The sequence below is a fragment of the Microtus oregoni genome, unplaced genomic scaffold (assembly GCF_018167655.1).
Source record: "Microtus oregoni isolate MIOR12 unplaced genomic scaffold, Mior012 000023F_ref0000262, whole genome shotgun sequence".
Taxonomy (NCBI): domain Eukaryota; kingdom Metazoa; phylum Chordata; class Mammalia; order Rodentia; family Cricetidae; genus Microtus; species Microtus oregoni.
The window spans coordinates 32,841,345-32,862,735 of NW_024543082.1; the positions used below are offsets into that span (position 1 = coordinate 32,841,345).

The following is a 21,391-nucleotide window of genomic DNA, read 5'->3' on the forward strand; positions in this document are numbered from 1 at the left end:
CCCCAGCTCAGGAAGGTCAGATGGTACTGCGCTACTGCGGTAAGCTGGTCTCCAGCAGGGAACCAGAGCTGCCTGCCGCCCACAGACTAGTCGCATCAGCCTCAGGAGACAGTGTGCCGAGCGGGCATTGGATTTATGCCATGGCTCCTCCATGGCCGGGGACAGCTATTGTCGTGAGCAGAGAAAGGGAAAGACCCACCGTCTCCGTGATTAAAAGGGGGCAAGATATGAACCCTGAATGAGCACATGCCCTGAAGGAACCTGAAGCTACAGCCCTGGAGTGATTTCTCCTTCCAAGCCTCTGGGGGGGGGGGGGGGGGCTGAGCTGGTTCAGCACACTCGTGGGGGGTTTCTCACATGGAAGCCCTAAAGCCCTCTCCCTTACAGTAGCCGCCCTGAGAGGGACATCTCAGCCACAGACCCTTCCAGTTGGCCTCAGACACAGCCACTGGCACTATCAGGCGGGGGGGGGGGGGGGGGTGGGGGGGTGCCTATCTTGGTGGCTAAGGAACCAGGCAGTAACTTCTATGGCAGGTTCAGCCCATCCCCAGAACCCCAATCCTAGGAGACTCTTCTGGTCTCCCCCTCAACAGACTATGAATGGACAGGAGGTGACCAAGCCCAGCACCCTCAGGGCTTTCTCTTCTACTTTAGATCAACAATAGTCCGAGATGTCTGAAGATGGGGCGAGGACGAGGTTACAGTAGGAAGATCCTTTCTTCCCTTTAGAGAGATGGTGGGGAAAGAGGAATGTACTCTGAAGGAGCTGCAGAAAATCCCCTCTCGCCTTCACGGTACTTCACTTTGCAAAGCCCTTGCTTTTATGAGAGGACCACCTTGTGAACTGGGAGAAAAAGAAACATGCCAATCTCCCAGTGTCAGACTGGAGCAGGAGCAGCCTCCAGGAGCAAAAAAACCATAGGCACCCATCTGGCCCACATAGGACCATTCTAAGCCCAAGTGAGACTTCTTCCTTCAGCACCAGGAGAGATGAAATGAAACGGGACTCATGTTAGACTGGTGCTGATGCAGAGCAAGACCTGCGGAGAGGGAAGGAGCTGTGCTCTCTAAGGAAGTGCAGCTCCCACAACCCACACAGCAGTCCAGCACAAGGCAGGACCCCTGAGCGCTGATGGGGAAAGAAGTCACTGGGACAGAGGCTGATCTCAGAAAAACAGCGTCGCTGGCCAGCTGCAGCAGCCCTGTGGGGCCACATAACCGTGCTTTCAAACGGGTGACATGAAATGCCAGGGGCCCTTGAAACTCAGACGTGTTTATCGAAGTCTCATGTTGTTGATGTCATTCCACATGCTAGTCTAGCATCGTGCGTGGGCCACAGAGGTGAACAGGGCAGCATCCAGGCTGAGAAGGAGGCCATCCTCCACCTCCCCATACAGGAGTGGTCCTGGGCAAGCAACCAACACACTTTATCTCCCAGCTGCCCAAGCCCACTGTTTGTATCCTCGGGCATGGGCAGCTGTGAAACATGACACTCCAAAGATCCTGAATTTCTAGACATCCATCAACCAATGGAATGTTTTTGGGTGTGGATGCATGTGCCTGTGTGAGCTTATGCACACCATGTGCCTTGGGGGTACCACAGGAGGGTGCTGGGTCTCCTGGAACTGGAAAGTGTGAGTTTCCCAGCATGGGTCCTCTGTAAGAGCAGCAAACACTGTTAACCATTGAGCCAGCTCTTCAACCCCCAAAAGCTATATTGTAAGAAGATTGCACCCCACAAAATGAGCTGTTCCGAAGTACGTATTTCACTGGCATTAGACACACTGCCAGCGCTGTGTGATGGTCACCATTTCAGGTTCTGGAGCATTCTTTTCACCCCCAAAGGAGATTAAATGTGTGTGGAACTACCACTTTCTATTCCAAAACAACTCTGAAAACAGGACCTTAATTAGCCTCCCAGACCCACCCCGTGCCACCCCTGATCACATGTCAGGCCCTAGCCATAAAAACACGTTCAGTTCCGCCAACACAAATTCACTGTGTTCCCTTGGTGTCTGTGTGCTCAAGACCAGTCATGGGGCCTGGCAAACGGTAGCTGCCTGTAGGTTATGGAACCAAAATGGTACCGGCAGAAATCCACGCCAGCTCTTCCCTTTGGAGATAATTCCTTATACTGTACTTTACCATAGACCCCGTGTGCTGCTCACTGTGAATGAAAAAGCAGCCAGGTCATCCCCCTGACCTTTGTGCTCCCCCAAGAGTTCACCCCATAGAGCTAACTCCATCATCCTCTCCACCTCCTTTAGAAAACCCTTCACGGGAGGCCTGCGAGATACAGCAACAAATGGTAAAATGAATGGATGGCCCATTTGTGCCTCTGTCACCAAGTCCCTGAGCTGATTTCTTGATAAAGAAATTTATTTTTTTATAGAGGTGATCAAAGTGCCATGTTCAGTGTCTACTTCCAAGACTGCCCCTTGGTGCCACATCCTTCAGGGGGCCATGTTTGCATGGCAGAAGGGTCAGATGGGATGAGAAAAGAGGAAGAGGAGGGAAGTAAAATCCTTCACCAAACCCATTAGTGATGGTGTCAATTCAGCCATGCAGCAGAGCTTTCGGGGCCTGAACTACTCCCAGAAGGCCGCAGATGCCAGCTACACTGCCCTGGACATTTAGTTTCCTGGAGACACAGTCAAGCCTCCAGGATCTCCACAGCTGGGGAGCACAGTCCTTCCTGCCTGTACCCAGCTCCAGCTCCATAGCCCTCACTGCTTCAGAGGTTGACTACACCCACGATGGGCTTACGTGGGCCTCACTCACTGCACATTCCCTCTGTCCTCCCTCAGCTCTGGTATTCACCAAAATCACAGGTTCTGAGCGTCTCTCCCAGCCCACCCACATTGCTCTCTAAAGAGACTCAGAGGCTTGCATCCTCCTTGAGCAGGGGCCTGGCTGGCGGATACTGGAATGGTAATCCCTCACTGAGGAACCATGATTCATTCAAACCAATACACTCAGGAAGAAGGAAGTGTGAAGGGTCAGTGCTCTGAATGCTGACCCCGGGGGTTCTCGCTGCCCGGGAGGCAGCACCAGCTCACACACAGAACCGAGTCACCCAAAGGGGGTGGAGGCAAAAGTCCCCAGAGTTTGTGGGAGATCCCAGCCTTGGGCGGCCTTGATTCTCCTGAGTCTATTTTGGAGTCTCCTTTATCCTCCCCTCCAAGTCTAACAGCCGCCTAAGCCAACCTCCCATTGTGTCGGAGGATCTTCCTCTGTTTGGATAACACACCACTCTTGCTTTTGTTCACTGCTGGTTGACTGAGTCACGTCTCCTCTGCTGAGAAGAGGCGCGGGGGGGGGGGGGGGGGGGTGCACTGAGGAAAAGCGGGAGGTACCAGCAGTGATGCACAGGCTGGTGCTGTGTCAGAGGGAGAAGAGTGCAGGTGGGCGAGCCCTCGGTGAACAGTGATGACGTCCACAGAAGGACACCAATCACCCCCAATTCCCATCACTCACTCCACGACCCGTCAAAGATGTGCACAGGTTTTGCTGTGCTCAGAAGAGCTTGGGGAACGCTGGTGAAACAAAGGAAGCCTCATAAATAAAGAGGGTTTCTCAGCACACTTCTCCAAACTGACATGTTTTAGATCTCTGCCACAGGGAGACAGAGCAGGCAGCGTTTCTTACTCCCTATCCCTGCTTCCCTTCTCCACTCCCAACCCTCCACCGGCACCCAGACAAACAGGCTCCATCCACAGTCCTTGCTTCTAGGATTTGATCTGTGTGATGTAGGAATGAGTGTGCACAAGCCGGAGACAGTGGACTGTGAAACAGGGAATTTGGAGAGCTGGTCACCAGCTGAGAGCCTGAACCGTCCCCAGTGAGCCCTTCCCCCAGGGCATTCACTGGCCCAGCCCTCTATTTAGCCCACTTTCTGGAGTCTTCCAGGAGTGGGCAAGGTTTCCATGGAGTCTAAGGATCCCTCCCATCTCAATCGCTCCTCTGTGGAACCCAGACCCCTCTGAGGCCGCAGCAACTTCCCGCTCACAGGAACCTGCAGAGGCCTCCATTCACTCCAGTGGGAACCTCTCAAACCATCCCAAAGAGGAGCTCTCACCACTTGCTGTTTTGTGTGTATGTCTGTATATGTGTTTGGGGGTGGTACCTGTGCATGTGTTTATGGATGCCTATGTACACATGTGTGGGGAGCCCGTGCACAGATCCATATATTTGCATAAGGGTTTTTCTCAGCCACTCTCCATCTTAACTGTTGAAACAGGGTCGCATATGGAGCCTGGAGCTTTTGGGTTTGCCGGGGCTGGTGGTCAGAGAGCCCCAGGCATTCTACTATTTACCCCCACTAGTGCTGGGACCACAAGCAGCACAGCTATGTTTGACTTTGGATTTTTACCATCGTTTGCTTGTTTTACAGACTGTTTTAAATTTTTATGTGTAAAACTACGGAATGCTTTGCAAATTTGCATGCCGTCCTTTTGTAGGGCCATTCTGATCCCCTCTGTGTTGTTGCAATCTTAGTATATGAGCTCCTGAAGCAGGCACACAGGCTTTTGTGCCTGCACAGAAAGCTCCTGGGTGTTAAGCCATCACACCAGGCCCCACCTCCCCAAGGGACCACTACTTATTATTAAAGAAGCATCCCCACCTGGAAAAGGTGGCTCAAGAACAATAGTGTCCAGGTTCTTGGCAAAAAGGAAAACCAGGAGCCATGCCCAGCCTAGAGATTCTGTCTGTCTATCCACGGAGTATGAGGACCCAGCACAGTGATCCAATGAAAGAAGGGAACACAGGTGAGAGGCCGTAGAAGATGAAGCTGGGGGATTAGAACTGCTCTGACCCTGCTGGCTCTGGCAGACTCCAGCCTGGAAAGAGCAGAGGCAGGCCTGCTAGGATGTGTGCCATTCCCCAGTGGAGAGAGGCTGGGAGGAAGGAAGGGCCCTGTGGAAGCCCTACCCGCGGAGGACAAGAGTCTCCTCCATGAAGCACAGGTCCCACAGGACCCCGCTGGATGGCTCCCAGGACTGCTGAAGCCTCATGAAGACACAACTCAAGACATTCCATTTGCTTTATAGAGAAAATAAAACACAACCCGTGCCTGACAACCCAGTCCTGTAATTCAGCTCTTCGGGAAGACGGAGAGACAGAGGAGCAGAAGTGTGAGGTCAGCCTGGAGCTGCAGACTGAGTTCAGGAACAGCCTGGACAGTTTGGTGACATCCTGTCTCAAATGTTTCAAAGTGAAGGAGTGGTCTAGCGATGTGACCAAGTGGAGGGAGCTCGTACAGCCTATGTGAAGGTCCAGCTTCCCATTTCCAATACCGAAAACAGGGAGACATAACCTAGACACTCCGGAAACACATCGAGTGTCTACTGCAGAGAAACTTGTTTAAACTCGAAGCCACCTGGTGTAGTATGAGGGCCTGCTCATTGGGGTTTCTGTCCTGCCCAGTTCCCACAGCCGGCAAGTCCCAAAGAAAATCACATAGAGGTCTCCATAAGATTATAAACTAATTGGTCCATTAGCTCAGGCTTCTTATTAGCTCTTATAACTTATATTAACCCATTATTCTTATCTACATTAGCCACATGGCTCGGTACCTTTTTCAGTGAGGGCAGGTCACATCTTGCTTCTTCTGTGGTCTGGGCATGACTCTCGAGGGAGCTTCATGCTTTCCAGAATTCTCCTATTCTCCTTGCTCCGCCTCTACTTCCTGTCTGGTTGTCCCACCTATACATCCTGCCTGTCTAGTGGCCAATCAGCATTTATTTAAAACATGATTGACAGAATACAGACAATTCTGCTGCACCATCCTGGGTAGGCCACACATTAACCATCACTGGGAGAGAGGACATGGATGCAGAGAAGTTAGACCAGTGGCCAAGGTCAGGAGCCAGCAACAATGTAAAGAGTTGAGTTCTCAGCCCCAGACTGTCCCATCCACACTGCTCATCTACGCCTACCCCAGGCGGAGGATGCGGAGTTCCTGAGGGCTAAAGCCGACAGGCAGGGATTGCTGTGGACAACTGTCACTTGGAGACACCGTGGGACACCCACAGCAGAGTCTTCCTGAACAACGGGAGAATTTAATAGGGTGCAAATTGCTAGGCCTCTTGCCTTCCCAGCCACAGTCCTTGGGAAATCAAACCACTTTGAAGTAAAAGTGATTCTGCTTTACTGATGTAGGAATCAGTGTGATCATAGAAATTCCTTCAGGGGACTCAGTCCCTCACAGAGGAGCAGGTCAACTTTCACCTGATCAAATCTGTGGACTCTTGTTCTGGACACAGCATGACAATAGGTGGAGAGCACTGGGAGGACATGCTGGGACATAAAGAATTTCTTCAAAAATTAAGCAAATTATCATTAGAACAGAGAGGATACCTCTGGACTCCTCAGTGTGCCTGGCTCCTTCTCTGCCTCAGGCAGAGCCCCCAACAGGTGCTTAGTCCTAGGCACAGTGTTCTAGAACCCTCCATTACCCAGAAGCTGCCCTGAGTGTCTGATCCAAGGCCCTTTCTTCCCTCTCTGAAGCACAGTTCCTGTGATTAGCAGAAGGGCAGCAACAGAGGCGATGAAATCCAATCCTCTACTTGCTCAGTGGAGTGATTGGCGGGGGTCTGTGGGAAGTGGGGCCTCTGAGTTGGAATTCTGTGGAGTGACTGGTGGGGGGTCTGTGGGAAGTGGAGCCTCTGAGTTGGAATTCGGTGGAGTGACTGGCGGGGGGTCTGTGGGAAGTGGGGCCTCTGAGCTGGAATTCTGTGGAGTGACTGGCGGGGGGTCAGTGGGAAGTGGGGCCTCTGAGCTGGAATTCTGTGGAGTGACTGGCAGGGTCTGTGGGAAGTGGGGCCTCTGAGCTGGAATTCTGTAAAGTGACTGGCGGGGGTCTGTGGGAAGTGGGGCCTCTGAGTTGAAATTCTGTGGAGTGACTGGCAGGGTCTGTGGGAAGTGGGGCCTCTGAGCTGGAATTCTGTGGAGTGACTGGCAGGGTCTGTGGGAAGTGGGGCCTCTGAGCTGGAATTCTGTGGAGTGACTGGCAGGGTCTGTGGGAAGTGGGGCCTCTGAGTTGAAATTCTGTGGAGTGACTGGCGGGGGGTCAGTGGGAAGTGGGGCCTCTGAGCTGGAATTCTGTGGAGTGACTGGCGGGGGTCTGTGGGAAGTGGGGCCTCTGAGCTGGAATTCTGTAAAGTGACTGGCGGGGGTCTGTGGGAAGTGGGGCCTCTGAGTTGAAATTCTGTGGAGTGACTGGCAGGGTCTGTGGGAAGTGGGGCCTCTGAGCTGGAATTCTGTGGAGTGACTGGCAGGGTCTGTGGGAAGTGGGGCCTCTGAGCTGGAATTCTGTGGAGTGACTGGCAGGGTCTGTGGGAAGTGGGGCCTCTGAGTTGAAATTCTGTGGAGTGACTGGCGGGGGGTCAGTGGGAAGTGGGGCCTCTGAGCTGGAATTCTGTGGAGTGACTGGCGGGGGGTCAGTGGGAAGTGGGGCCTCTGAGCTGGAATTCTGTGGAGTGACTGGCAGGGTCTGTGGGAAGTGGGGCCTCTGAGCTGGAATTCTGTGGAGTGACTGGCAGGGTCTATGGGAAGTGGGGCCTCTGAGCTGGAATTCTGTGGAGTGACTGGCAGGGTCTGTGGGAAGTGGGGCCTCTGAGCTGGAATTCTGTGGAGTGACTGGCAGGGTCTGTGGGAAGTGGGGCCTCTGAGCTGGAATTCTGTGGAGTGACTGGCAGGGTCTGTGGGAAGTGGGGCCTCTGAGCTGGAATTCTGTGGAGTGACTGGCGGGGGTCTGTGGGAAGTGGGGCCTCTGAGTTGAAATTCTGTGGAGTGACTGGCAGGGTCTGTGGGAAGTGGGGCCTCTGAGCTGGAATTCTGTGGAGTGACTGGCGGGGGGTCAATGGGAAGTGGGGCCTCTGAGCTGGAATTCTGTGGAGTGACTGGCAGGGTCTGTGGGAAGTGGGGCCTCTGAGCTGGAATTCTGTGGAGTGACTGGCAGGGTCTGTGGGAAGTGGGGCCTCTGAGCTGGAATTCTGTGGAGTGACTGGCAGGGTCTGTGGGAAGTGGGGCCTCTGAGCTGGAATTCTGTGGAGTGACTGGCGGGGGTCTGTGGGAAGTGGTGCCTCTGAGTTGAAATTCTGTGGAGTGACTGGCAGGGTCTGTGGGAAGTGGGGCCTCTGAGCTGGAATTCTGTGGAGTGACTGGCGGGGGTCTGTGGGAAGTGGGGCCTCTGAGCTGGAATTCTGTGGAGTGACTGGCAGGGTCTGTGGGAAGTGGGGCCTCTGAGCTGGAATTCTGTGGAGTGACTGGCAGGGTCTGTGGGAAGTGGGGCCTCTGAGCTGGAATTCTGTGGAGTGACTGGCGGGGGTCTGTGGGAAGTGGGGCCTCTGAGCTGGAATTCTGTGGAGTGACTGGCGGGGGTCTGTGGGAAGTGGGGCCTCTGAGTTGAAATTCTGTGGAGTGACTGGCAGGGTCTGTGGGAAGTGGGGCCTCTGAGCTGGAATTCTGTGGAGTGACTGGCGGGGGTCTGTGGGAAGTGGGGCCTCTGAGCTGGAATTCTGTGGAGTGACTGGCAGGGTCTGTGGGAAGTGGGGCCTCTGAGCTGGAATTCTGTGGAGTGACTGGCAGGGTCTGTGGGAAGTGGGGCCTCTGAGCTGGAATTCTGTGGAGTGACTGGCGGGGGGTCTGTGGGAAGTGGGGCCTCTGAGCTGGAATTCTGTGGAGTGACTGGCAGGGTCTGTGGGAAGTGGGGCCCCTGAGCTGGAATTCTGGCTCACTGCTCTTAGTCTCTGAGTTGAGAAACCAGGTGTGGTAAAATTTGGAGCAAGCCTAAACCGGTCTTGCTGCCGAAAACTGACCCCATCCCCAACAGCCACAGGGAAACAAGGTGATCTGGAATCTTCTCCCTTTGCCCCCCACCCTTGGGTCCTCCTTGGCAGGGTGAGCCTCCCATGATTCCTGGGTCAGGAAGTAGAGGCTCTCGGTGTTGGGACTAATGAGTCCTGGCCTTCAGCTGCTCTTCCCTGTCTAGAGCCTTCTAATTGAAGTTACTAGAAGCTGTGCCTTGCCTAGAGGATCAGAGGATGGGATTTTCACCTGTTGGCCATCGACTGCAGTGTATTTAAGCCCCCATGGTGCTATTAAAGAAGGGCTTTTGGTACCAGTGATTGAAGGTCTGTGTGTCGGTCTGTCTCTGCATCAGTATTCTCAACCTCCAGCCCCTTTCCCGAACTGGGGTCTAGAGCATAGAGCGCAGACCGGGGCCGCGGTGCACGACACTGGGGAAGCATTTCTCCACTCTCGTGGCCTCCTCAAACTGGGGGACTACCAGCTCCTCTTGTCCCTGTGACCAAACTGCCAAGAAGTGGGAAGGGCTATGGTGGCTGTCGGTTGGAGGAGATCAGTTCATCACGGGAGGAAAACCGGGCATCCCAGGTGTGAGGCAGCTGCACGTGATGCATAAGTAGTCAGAAAGGTGAGCGGACAGGAGGCAATGCCAGACTCCAGCCTCAAGGCCTGCCCCCAGTTAATCACTTCCTCCAGCGAGAGGTCCATTTAAGGCTCCACCACCAGCAGGGATTCAAGTGTTCAAACATGTGAGGCTGCAGTAAACAGCTCACACTCACGCATCCTGCCACACTGTGTCTGGAGCCGATGGCCTCAGTCCACCAATGGAAAGACAGAGGACTTAATGGCTGTCTCCATCTTGGTGAGGAGCTGGAGCACCTTCTGCAGGCAGGGAGGGGCTGTTCTCTCTGAGGGCAATTCTGGCATCCGCTGTACTTCCTTCCTGGCTCTTGAGACCCCGCTGTCCGATAGAAACACTCCGTTGCCATCATTACGCATCATCTGGAAAACCAGCTCTTGGTTTGCTGTCTTCAGCAATCACTCTGCCATCTTCCTCTACTTGAAGCACCATGGGCATCGCTGTCTTGCCCTCTGGGTGCCAATCCCAGGGCCTTTTCTCAGTCAGATGCCCACCCTGGCCCTGGCAGCCAGCACCTCCTAATCCTCCCCCTCCTTCTCCCTCATCCATCTCTTTCTCTTCCTCTTCCTCTGCTCATCCTGAGCCCTCCGTGGATATTTCAAATGTCTGCACATCCCCTTCCATTCACCTCTGGGACAGTTCCTTGTCCCCCTCAGCATGCGGGTACTCCACATGTCTGTAAGCACACCCTGCACCTGCACACCCTGCACCTGCACACCCTGCACCTGCACACCCTGCACCTGCACACCCTGCACCTGCACACCCTGCACCTGACTAGGCTAGTTCTGGTTGTGCAGCCCCAAGATGAGTGCCAGAGCTACCTCACATCCACGCGCTGCCTTCCACATGACATGTCATGGATTAGAATGAACTCAAGAAACTCATGAAGCTGCCAAGTTCAGGGGTCCTTACTCTACTGAAATAGAAAAGAGTCAAGATTCTTCTCATTGTGCAGACACACAAGTGTATGTATGCACACACACAAATACATATATTCATATACACAATCACATATATGTATATATACTTATACTCATATAACATTCTCACATATAGGCCCATGGATATACATAATACACAAACACGCACACATGTACACTCACATAATTCTAACCTTCTCGCACATACATACACTCACATATGTTAACATTCTCACACATACACATATGTCATCACATACACATATATTCTCAAATATATATACACTCACAGATGCACACACTCTTGTACATGCAAACATACACACTCAGATATGCACACATTCTCACACATGCAAACACATATACTCAGACATGTGTACATTCTCATATGCACACATGCAAACACATACACTCAAACACGCACACATTCTCACACACATACCCACGCATAAACTCATATGCGCTCATCCACACATACTCACGTATGCACACATATACAAGCACACTTTCTTTCACCTATCTTCAGCGTTACAAGGGAAAGAATTTGCACTGCCAAACAAGGCCACATGACCTCAGACCTGCTCTCATCCCCACCAGACCCTACATAGCTCCCTCCTCACGTGTTGGCGGGTCATCTTTCCCGCAGACTGCTGGGCCCATCTAGTATTTGATGTGGAACAGATGTTTGGTCAAGGTTGTCTTTCTCCTCCTCCTCCTCCTCCTCCTTCTGTGAGTCATTCCCCACTTCTTCCTTCATGAAGCCTTCACCCATGGCTCGAGCTACTGCGGACTGGTTTTTTATGTGCTAGAACATTCATGGGCTCTCATCCACAGTGTGGAATGCTACCACACGGGACTTTGTGCAAGTTCTGTGTCACCAGGCTCCACTCTGCTCTCCCAGATGGGTCTTCCCATCTGTGTCTTAGACTGTTTCTGGATTTCACACAATTTCCAGGGCAATGTTGAATTTATAAAAATAGTGGCTATTCTACTTACAAATGGTGCCCCTCCTAGGACACAGATTGCCACCGTGTGTTCAAACCTGTATTTGGTGATTCATTTATTTCTCATGGTCACTCCTCGGTGTAAGACTTTTGTTTCGGTTTTTGGAGGCAGGGTCTTCTTACACACAACCCAAGCTGGCCTGGAACTCACTATGTACCTGGATGCCGCCAACAGGAGTCTAATCAACCTCGGCTCACAAGAGCTGGCACTTCCAGAGTGAGTCGGAGAAAGTTCCATGTCAGACTCAGAGGCAGACATGGTCTGAGCAGACACACAGCTGGCAGAACAGGGCTCCCTTCGGGTCAGCCTGGCATGCTAGCCCGTGCCTCCCCACACACAATGTGCCATTTAATGTTCCCAGCGGGCGGGCACATACACACACCCCAGTCCCAGTGTCAGGGAACAACTAAGGTGCCCCAGGTTCATACACACACACACACACACAGAGAGAGAGAGAGAGAGAGAGAGAGAGAGAGAGAGAGAGAGAGAGATTCAGCTGGGCTGGCCTTCTTGCTCTCGGAAGAAGGCCACCAACACCACAGTCCCCAGGGAGAAAACAAGCCTGCAGCAGCCTCCATTCCTAAAACACAGGAAGGTGGTGATTACACACTGTGCACACTGGATCCCAGGAAACTCCACCGCCTGGTTGCCTGGGGCCTCACTCTCTGCATTCTGAATAACAGAGGAGAAGGGAACGTTAACCGAGGCCCACAGCTCTAGAAAGCCTCTTCCTAAGCCTTGATGAAAACTGCCCAAGGTGTCCTTCCTCTGAGCAGATGTGGGCCTGTGACCCTGGACAGGGCCAGTAGCTTGGCTGACAAGGTAAACACCTGGGTTGGGCTTTCTCACTCCCCTAGGCTGGGCAATGACAACTTGAACGATTGCGTGGCTCCCAACGGTTCCTGCTGCAGTCTGATGTCTGAGGTGACATTCAAAGGAAAATGACTGGGAGTCCACCTCCTGCCTCCAGCCCGAGGTGAGCTGTCATTTACCGCCCTCGGGCAATAACACTGTACACTTCACAAAGCCAGCACGAGTGCTCTAACCTTACAACGGGGTACTAGACATTCTAAATTTACATTTGCATCACGGGACCCCCAAGCTAAGTTTCTAACAGGCCCCTTTGCCCTCCAGCGACTGTCACAAGCTCCCCCCTGCAGAGACAGGACCTCTTTTCTTCACACACACACCTGTGACTTCAAACTCCAGCGTCTGTCTAGACTTCTGATTATAATCGTCTACAGAGGTCACCCAAGCTCAAGGTGCAGAACACTCTTAAATCTTAAAAGCCGAGTCACCTTCACACAGCAGACACAAAGGACAAGTGACAAGGATTATCACCAGACCCTGCAGGGTAAGATCCCAGATAAGGATGCTGAGGAGGAACTGTTGAGAGCTCAGGGGACTGTAAACACAGCTCAGGGAGTCTCAGTTCCCTGGATGGCTGGGTCAAGGAGGAGGGGGGTGTCTCTCTCCCTCTCTCTACAGGACCTGTGCGCATCTCCTTTACCCTGGGAACATTTACTAGATGATCAGAGGCAGGGCCCCCTCTCCTCTCGTTAGGGTCACACTTCTGTCCTTCCCTGGAGTGAGACAGGAACCCACCCCACCAGTGAAGCTTGCCTTCTGTATCTGTTTCTTTTTTTTAACACCACTTCCCTTGTAGAATACAAAACTTACCATTGTAAACATTTTTGTGCACGAGCACATTCCTATGTATACTTGTGTGTTCAGGTGTGCGTGCAATGTGTCCACGTGCCACATGGACACCAAAGGACACTGCCAGGTGTCCTCTAGATCACTCTCCATCTTATGACTTAAGGTGGGTGAACTTGGAGGTCACTGACTCTGCTAGGTTGCTGGTCAAAGGGATCGCCATGTCTCGGCCTCCCCAGTGCTGAGAGCTGGACTGACAGACAGGCACGGCCATTCCCAGGTCTGTTTAGTCTTTCAAAGCAGTGTCTGAGATCTGACCTTGGGGTCCTTGAACTTCCATGGCAAACTCTTTATCATGGAGCCATCTCTCCAGCCCCACTTTCGCCATTTCTGCGGGTGCCACTCAAGTGTGCTCATGCCCTATGCCACCTCTTCCGGAGCTTTTCCATTTTCCCAAACAGAACCTCTGTGCTCATTGAGACAGCAGCTCCCCAGCCCCAACCCAACACCCACCATGCCGCTCTCTGTCTCTGAGTGAATGTTGCTCGGGGCTGTGTCTGGTGTCATGGACTCATCCATGTTTGTTCTCTTATAGCTAACATCTCTCGGTTTGCATACTATCCCCAAGGCTCAGCCATGTGTCAGATGTCCCTCCTCCCAAAGACTGAATGGCACTCTACCGTGTGCTAAGCCACTAGCTAGGTCCACTCCACCTCGGGGCTCAGGGAATAGCCCGGTGCTGCTATGACCATGAAATTCACTCCCTAAACAGGGCCAACATGAGGTTCCTTTAGGACACAAAGCCTGAGAGAAATGTTCCCAGTGTCCCAGTGTCCCATAGTGCTAGCCATCGCTGTCTCTCTGGCAGACGCCCACCCCTCACTCCTGTCTAGCTTTCTGTGTGCTGTGGCCCTGTTTGATTTTAATGTCTATCAATTACCTCTTCTACCAACCAACCCCCATCCCAAATGCCAGCTCTCCACTTAGGCTGTTTCAGCTGGTGAATAGACTCAGGGATTCTCCCCTTCACAAGCACTCATGGCCCAAGTTCATGCTTACACACACAAGTTCCTCACTGGTCAGATCCCCTCCAGCTTTCTCTGCCCCTTGTTACACCGTGGTCACCACTCCTCCTTGCCTCTAGCCGCTCACTCTGTAACTAAGGACAACCTGGCTCAGACCTGCTACTCCATAGAAACCTCTTTGTGTTGACTTCCTGGGAAGACCACAGCCAAAGTGCCATGAACTGAGACATTTAAAGTCACAGAAGCCCATTTTCTCAGAGTCGTGGGGACCAGAGTTCAAAACCAAGGTGTAAGCAGAGCCCCCTCCCCTCTCTGCAAGCTGGAAGAAGGGGTTGGATGTTCCTAGTATTGGCTTGTTTTAACCCATCATCTGACAGCTCTCCATATCCTTCATCAAGCATGCGGCTCTATACTCTGGTGTGCTTTGCCCCTTAGGAGATGTCTAATTAGGTGTAGCCCCTGACCTAACCCAGTGCAACCCCAGCTTCTCCCTTCAGCTAATAAATCCCCCCAAAACCCTTTACTGAGCAAGACTGCATTTCTGGGAACTGAGCAGGAGCAAACGTGGAGGAGACACTGCTCAGCCCACACCAGTGAGTCCCGATCGCCAAGGCCAGTGAGTTGTCTTGGTGTCTATACAACACATGCTTGAGATGATAAATTCAGAACAAACATGTTTTCCACTGACACTTTTAAGTGAAAGAAACATATTAAGGGAAAGATTTAAATATAGAAAAATTGACAGAGAAAGTAGAAACACCCACACAAACTTACAGCTCAGAAATGGATCAAAATTCATATTTTGGAGAACATTTTTCTATGTACATACAACACATGTTCACAAACACACACGTGTTATTTTAAGAAAACAACACATGCAAAGTGGGTGCATGTTTCTGATTCTGCCTTTCCCCTTAGTACTGTGGCATGAACCGTTGGCTAGGTCAATGAACACATGGCCCTCATTCAGCCATGGTGCTAGGGGCATGCTGCATGGGCCAGGTCCTGCTGCCAAGGCCAGAGGGTCATGTTGCAAGACCAAGGAGTGGTGGTGACAGCATTCTGGGAGGCAGCGGTGGTGACTTTAAATGTCAGTCACCTTGGAAAGATGACCAGCTGCAGACCCTGAAAGAGTATAACATATGGGTAGCATTAGATATGACCACATAACACTCCGTTGATGCTATCCACACCAGTCAGAGCTGTTGACAGACACTGGGTTAGCATACTCTATTCAGGGTTAATCTTGGTTTGTTTGCTTATTTATATTTATGTACTTATTACGTACATTGGGGTTTTGCCTGCATATATCTCTGTATATCTCTGTGTGACGGTGCCAGATCCCCTGAACTGGAGCTACGGACAGCTGTGAACTGCCATATGCGTGCTGAGAATTGAACCTGAGACCTTGGGAAAAGCAGCCAGGGCTCTTAACCTCTGAGCCATCTCTCCAGCCCCTTGCTTGCTTTTTTTAGTGTTATCTTATTTGCATTGCGTTTGCTTCACTGTGGTTGACCAGCAAGCCCTGAGCTTCTGGCTCTGTGTCTTTCTTCTCTCAGAACAGTTAATCCACCTTTCTGGCTGACTGTCTGTGCTTTCTTAAGTAGGAGCATGCACACTGTGCTCTGTAGATATTTCTCCTGTTTGCCCTCCTATGTTTTTTAACAGACATTTGAATTTTTATGTTATCAGAAATCCAGTTTTTGACCGTAGCTCCTGCATTCCTAATGTGGCTTAAAGGGGCTTCTCAGCTCCTGTGCTACTTATAAAAACAACATCTTCTGTACTTGCTGCTGTAGTTTTATAATTTGCATCCAGACCCTCGATCCATCTAGAATTCACTGTGATGTATAAAGAGGGAAGGGTCTCTTCTCGGTCCAAGTGGTCATTGCTGTCCCCAGCACGTGCTGGGTGAGACCCCTGTGTACTGTTTGCTGGGCCTGCACCTGTACTGTGGTCCCCATCCAGCTTCCCACCAAGGCTCTTCTGCTTCTAGCTCCCCCCAGCCCTGGCTCAGTCACTCTTCTGCTGAGCTCCATCAGGTTTAACTTTTTGAGCATGCGACATACTGTCTTCCACAGTGGCTGCAGGCTCTTCCATTCCTATCAGCAATGTATCCAGGCCCCGGTTTCTCCACATCTCACAAATACTTGTAATTTTCCTTTTTATTCTTTTTATATATATATAATGGCCTTTGTAATGTGTATGAATTGGTATCTAATTGTGGTTTTGACTTGCATTTTCCTAAGGCCTAGCAATGCTGAATGTAATGTAGACCCTTTGTGCACCTTCCTTAGAAAACAGTCTCCAGGGCTTCACCCACTTCTGAATGGGCTGGTTCTGGTTTTTCAGATGTAGGAGTTCCTCATATCTCCTAGCTACCAATGCCCTGTGGAATGCATGGCTGGAACACACTCGCTCCATTCTGTGGGGCATCTGTCTTTTCATCTAGCAAGGCGTATTCAACAGAAAAGGAGCCTGCATCACCATAGGCTGTGGCCACTGCCTGAACTACTGTAACTGCACCAACTGGGTAGGGGGAAGTGTGCGCATCCTCTCCTGATGCTCATTGACACACAGACACACAGACAAAGGTGCCCTCCTCCTGCAAGTCCGATCAGCCAATCACAGGCTCAGCAAGTTCCCACAGTCACACCCCTTGGCAGCAGGAGCCTGAGGTCAGCAAAAAGCTCATACTTCATCCACACTTGGAAGCCTAGAGAGAGAAGTGAAGCCAGAATATCCAAACTCAAACTCCACCCTATCCCCAGTGATTGACTTCTTCTAGCAAATCTGCCCCTCCTAAAGGTCCCAGCACTTCCCCCAAAGAGCACCAACACCTGGGAACCAAGTGTTCAAACATGTGAGCCTGTGGGGCCATATCTCATTCAAATTACCACAGCTCATAAGATGCTGTTTGTGTCCTGGGCTATGCAAAGATGCAGAAGAAACATTCCCCAACAGCAGCAGCTTGTGCTGCCACACAACTTGGAATGCTCTAGAAACGTCACTCAGACCGTCCCTCAAGTTCACACGTTCATTGCGAGAGAGACCTGTTGAATGACACCGATTCCCTTCCATAACTCCCCGAACATATCTGCACGGGGACCAGGGGAACTGCTCACAGCTCACAGCTGGAGTGGTCCTTTCTCTCTGGCCATGATTCCTGTGATGTCACAGAGGCTGTCTGGAAGCCCTGCTGTTGCTGGTCCCACCATCTAGCCCACCCCATGCCATGTTCTCCTGGCTGATTTCGCCCTTCCTGGGCACCCAGGGTCTTCCACTCCCCAGTATCATCCCATTGGACTTTTTCTTTCAGCACTGTGCTGTTCTGCCCACTCCCCATCTTTCCATGGTGCATGCAGCCAGCAGCTATGGCCTCAAATGAAGCAGTACCACCAAGACCACCTTCTCGTCACATTTCCAGGGAGGCCTAGCTCCCTTTGCTTGTTTGTTAAGTCTCTGAAGCCGTGCAAGCATCTAGACTTTCCTGCCACCAACAACAGCACTCAGTGACCCGCACACTGACTCTTGCAAACACCTGCCTTCCATCTCTGCCTTTCTTCCTGTCTCCCTCCAATCTCTACTGCTTCCCTGTCTGGTAACTCTGCTATCTTCTCAGAGGCATTGTGTATTCCTGGCTATAAAACTGGGGGGACTTCATAAGAGAGCCAAAGGATAAAGGGCAATCACATCCCTGTGATTCTTCTTGATCCTAGACAGATGCAGGGTCACAATGTTCAGGACCTGGGTTCCTTCACCACTTGACTTCTGTATTGCCCCCCACCACAGGAGAGGCAAAGATGTAAGAGAGGGTCATGCCTACTGCTTAAAACCTTGGTCCTGAAGTCACGTCCCACTACAAATGGGGCATGACTTCATTACTGAGGCCACCTCGACACCAGGCAGCAGGCCTCTATGGAGCAGGAACAGTAGAAATGAAGCCAAAGCGGCGTGGACAAGCAACAAGGCGAAGCTTCTTTATTGGAACCTCAGCTGGAACTGTCTGACTCAATCCAGAGGGAGGCAACACCAAGCAGAGGTGACCAGACTGTCAACACAGGGCCCAGCAAGCCTTCATTGCCCTGAGGGTGAGGCACCCAATGTTACGTCCTTATCAGTGAATTATGGCCATGATCTTTTTTTCCTCTGACATATGAACATCTTAGCCTTGTTCTTGATGGGCTCTGAGTTATAGCCTCAGTCCTGACATTTCTCAGATGACCAGGAGATCTGTCTGATTGGAGGACACAGAATAACGTAATAGAGAATTCAACCTCGTGTCCTCCTTTAGCTTTCCTTCAGGTGTCTGCCACATTTAGTGGGGCTTTGGAAGTTCCTGAGACAACACGGAGGCAACTCTTTCCATCATCCAGTTATGGAGGTGCTACCAAAATGAGCAGGACTACGTGCAACCCCTCCCAGCGAGTGGGGTTTAAGTTAGCCACAAGCAAGGGAGCCTACTGGATGGATCTGGCTCTTCCTTCAGTAGCTGTTGCTCCTTGTGTTTGTCAGTCGTGTTTCCTAGCTCTCTCGAATCCCACGTTTGAGCTCTGTCTAGCTGTAAGGGGTTCCTGCTCTGTAAACACTCTAGTCTGTGCTCTGGTGTTTATGATAAGGTACTGAGAGCACAGGAAGGACACTGAGCTTCCAACAGGGGTGATGGGTAACACAGTCAACTTGACATGATCTAGAACCAGTTAGAAGACAAGTCTCTGGGGTTTCTGGACTTGGTTAATTGGGGTAGAAACACCCACCCTAAATCTGGGCCACTCCATCTCATGGGTTCGGGTCATATAAGAAAGCAGCTTACGTGAAACTCCATAAGAGGGAGAATGGAACTGGTGTGAGCACTCATCTTCCTGTTCCCTGATGATAGTGCAGTCAGCTGCTGCCAGCTCCTGCAGCCATGAAGGACTGTCCACTCAAACTGCGAGCCAAGGAAACGCCTCCTCCCTTGAGCCGCTTTTGTGCGGTATTTTGCAACAGAGGTGAGAAAAATGGTTAAAACAAGTGATTACAAGGGCAACAAGCTGGGGATCAGAGTTTGTCTGCCGTTGGTCATCTCTACCCTCTGAGCCCTGAATGCCAAGAGGACAGAAATGTGGACCTCACCCCAAGGAGTCAGCCGACAACCTCAGAGGGTCATCAACTCCTCAGCCTTTCAGAGAGGTCCCTCAGTTGACGATGAACACCTACAGCTGCAGCAAAGACACCAAGTCAAAAACTAGGGGAAAGCGGCTTCCCCTGGGGCTCGCTTCCCTCCTCGGGGTGGCAAGGTATAAAATACCCAGGAGGCTGTTGAGAGGTAGCGGATGTACAAACCCTCTCCCTCCACTTCAGGACTCAGAGAAACCAAGGCTTAGAGTGGCCATGCATCACACAGCCCACCAGTGGTCCAGAACTCAGCAAGCTTGCAGGCAAAACGCTTCCCATGGTTTGATCTCAGTAGTCACCCAGATGGATCCTATTTAGAGGCCACTGAGGAAAGAGGAGAAAAAGAACTCAGGGGAAACCACCCAGGAACAAAAGCACGTTCCTACGTAAAGGCTTTGTCAGGGAGTGGGGGTAGGGCCCCACCTACATATCTCACCCACCTGTGGCCCCTCCCTACTTCTCCACTCCAGCCCCTGCATCAATTCTGATGGGGGCAGCAAATTTTCTTGGCTACCAATCGAAGGCTCATCGAAGCCAAGGATCTAAAGGACAAGGCTACCCGATCGCACAGTAGGCTCTATAGATCGGGTGCTTCCTTGGGTAGAAACTGAGAAACAGATGCATGCAATTGATTTTAAAGGTGACTAACCAGCCACAAGCAAGGCTGATTCATAAATTAAGAAGGTACCAAATCCCAGCCCTGGCTGTTTTCTTATTTAAACGGGTGATGGTTTGTCCCTAGACCTGACTTCCCCTTGAACCAAGAGGAAAACTCAGCTCCCCACCCCAGCAACTGCCTAGCTCAACTGAAGGACCAGCATGAAAGCCTGGGGGAGAAAGAGCTCATAAAACTTTCAGCATCTCTGAAATCACTGGCTAAACAAGTCGCCGCAGATAGCAGTTTCTATGCATTTAATAGCAGAGCCCCTGCTAAAATTCCTTCTGCGCTCAGCAGCTCAGGGAGCTTTCCTAATGCGTTGCTAACTGGTACATTCTTCACAAAGGCCATCAGGAAGAAAGAACTCCACATGCCACGGTACAGATGCTCAAGGCTGGAGCAGAAAGCGAACCGAATGTGTGACCACGTGGAGAGAGAACACTTCTCCACGCTTCCTTTCTAACCTTGGCGCCCAGTCAACCGTGAAAGGAGAAGGCATGCACCCTTCCCAGGAAAGTGGTTAAGCCCTAAAATTTGAGCAGTACTTTAAAGGACTTGTTTGAAATTCTCACCCTAAATACAAAGAGTAATAAAGAGGCCGTTTATTACACCAGGATGTTTGATGACATGCACGTAGGTCCATGTCACCAGTGAGATTTCATTTCCCCTTGTGACAACCCCATGAGTTGGTCCAATGGGAATTTTGTGAATGGAGGAACTGAAGGTGTGAATTTGGATCATGTATGTGCCAGTTCAAGCTGCTGGAACAGACAGTAGATATTCATTGTCTTTATGTTCTGCTTTGGAGGCTGGAAGCCGAGGCTCAAGTTGTCTGCAGGGATGGTTTCTGGAGATATCTCTGTCTCTCTGCCACTCTCTGTCTCTGTCTCTCTGTCTCTCTCTGTCTCTCCCTCTGTCTCTCTGTCTCTCCCTCTCCCTCTTTATCTCTCTGTCTCTCCCTCTCTGTTTCTCTCTCTCTCTCTCTCTCTCTCTCTCTTTCTCTCTCTCTCTCTAAGATGGTGTCTTTCACTCTACGTGGCCGTCCACTTGCTAGTGTGTATTCCTGTGTCTCATCTAAAGACAGGAGTTGTATGAGATTAGACCCTGCTCACCCTGCAACCACCTCCTCCAAGTCTTGTATTTGTAACTTTTCTCATTGCTGTGGCAGAGAACACTGGAGAAAGGCAACTTTGGGAAGGAAGGTTGTTTGGGCTCCAAGTTTGAAGGCATGATGGCAGGAGAGTGCAGTGGTTGGTGACGCTGAACTTGCATCCCCCTCAGAGGGAGACAAATGCTGACATTTGTTTGCTTTCTCCTTCTCCTTCTGATTCAGTGTGGGTCTCAGTCTGTGAGAATAGTGCCCACGTTCAGGGCAGAGCTCTGCTCCTCAGTTGAATCTTTCTGGAAACGTCCTTAGAGATATAACCTGAGACATGTTTCCATGGTAATTCTAAATCTAACCAAACTGACCAGATTAACTATCAGAAGCGTCAATCCCTAAAGACAGTCATACCGGAGG

The 21,391-nt window shown here is 51.4% G+C and overlaps 1 protein-coding gene and 1 non-coding gene across 6 annotated transcripts in view; one reads left to right on the forward strand and one right to left on the reverse strand.

Annotated features, from left to right (window-relative positions):
• Positions 1-21,391, forward strand: part of Kcnj6 (potassium inwardly rectifying channel subfamily J member 6) — a 251,737-nt gene that overhangs the window by 149,477 nt on the left and 80,869 nt on the right. The gene's annotated exons all lie outside the window — the stretch shown is intronic.
• On the reverse strand, positions 4,416-4,521 carry LOC121462087. The gene has a single exon (XR_005976259.1). It is a non-coding gene; the product is annotated as a U6 spliceosomal RNA (small nuclear RNA).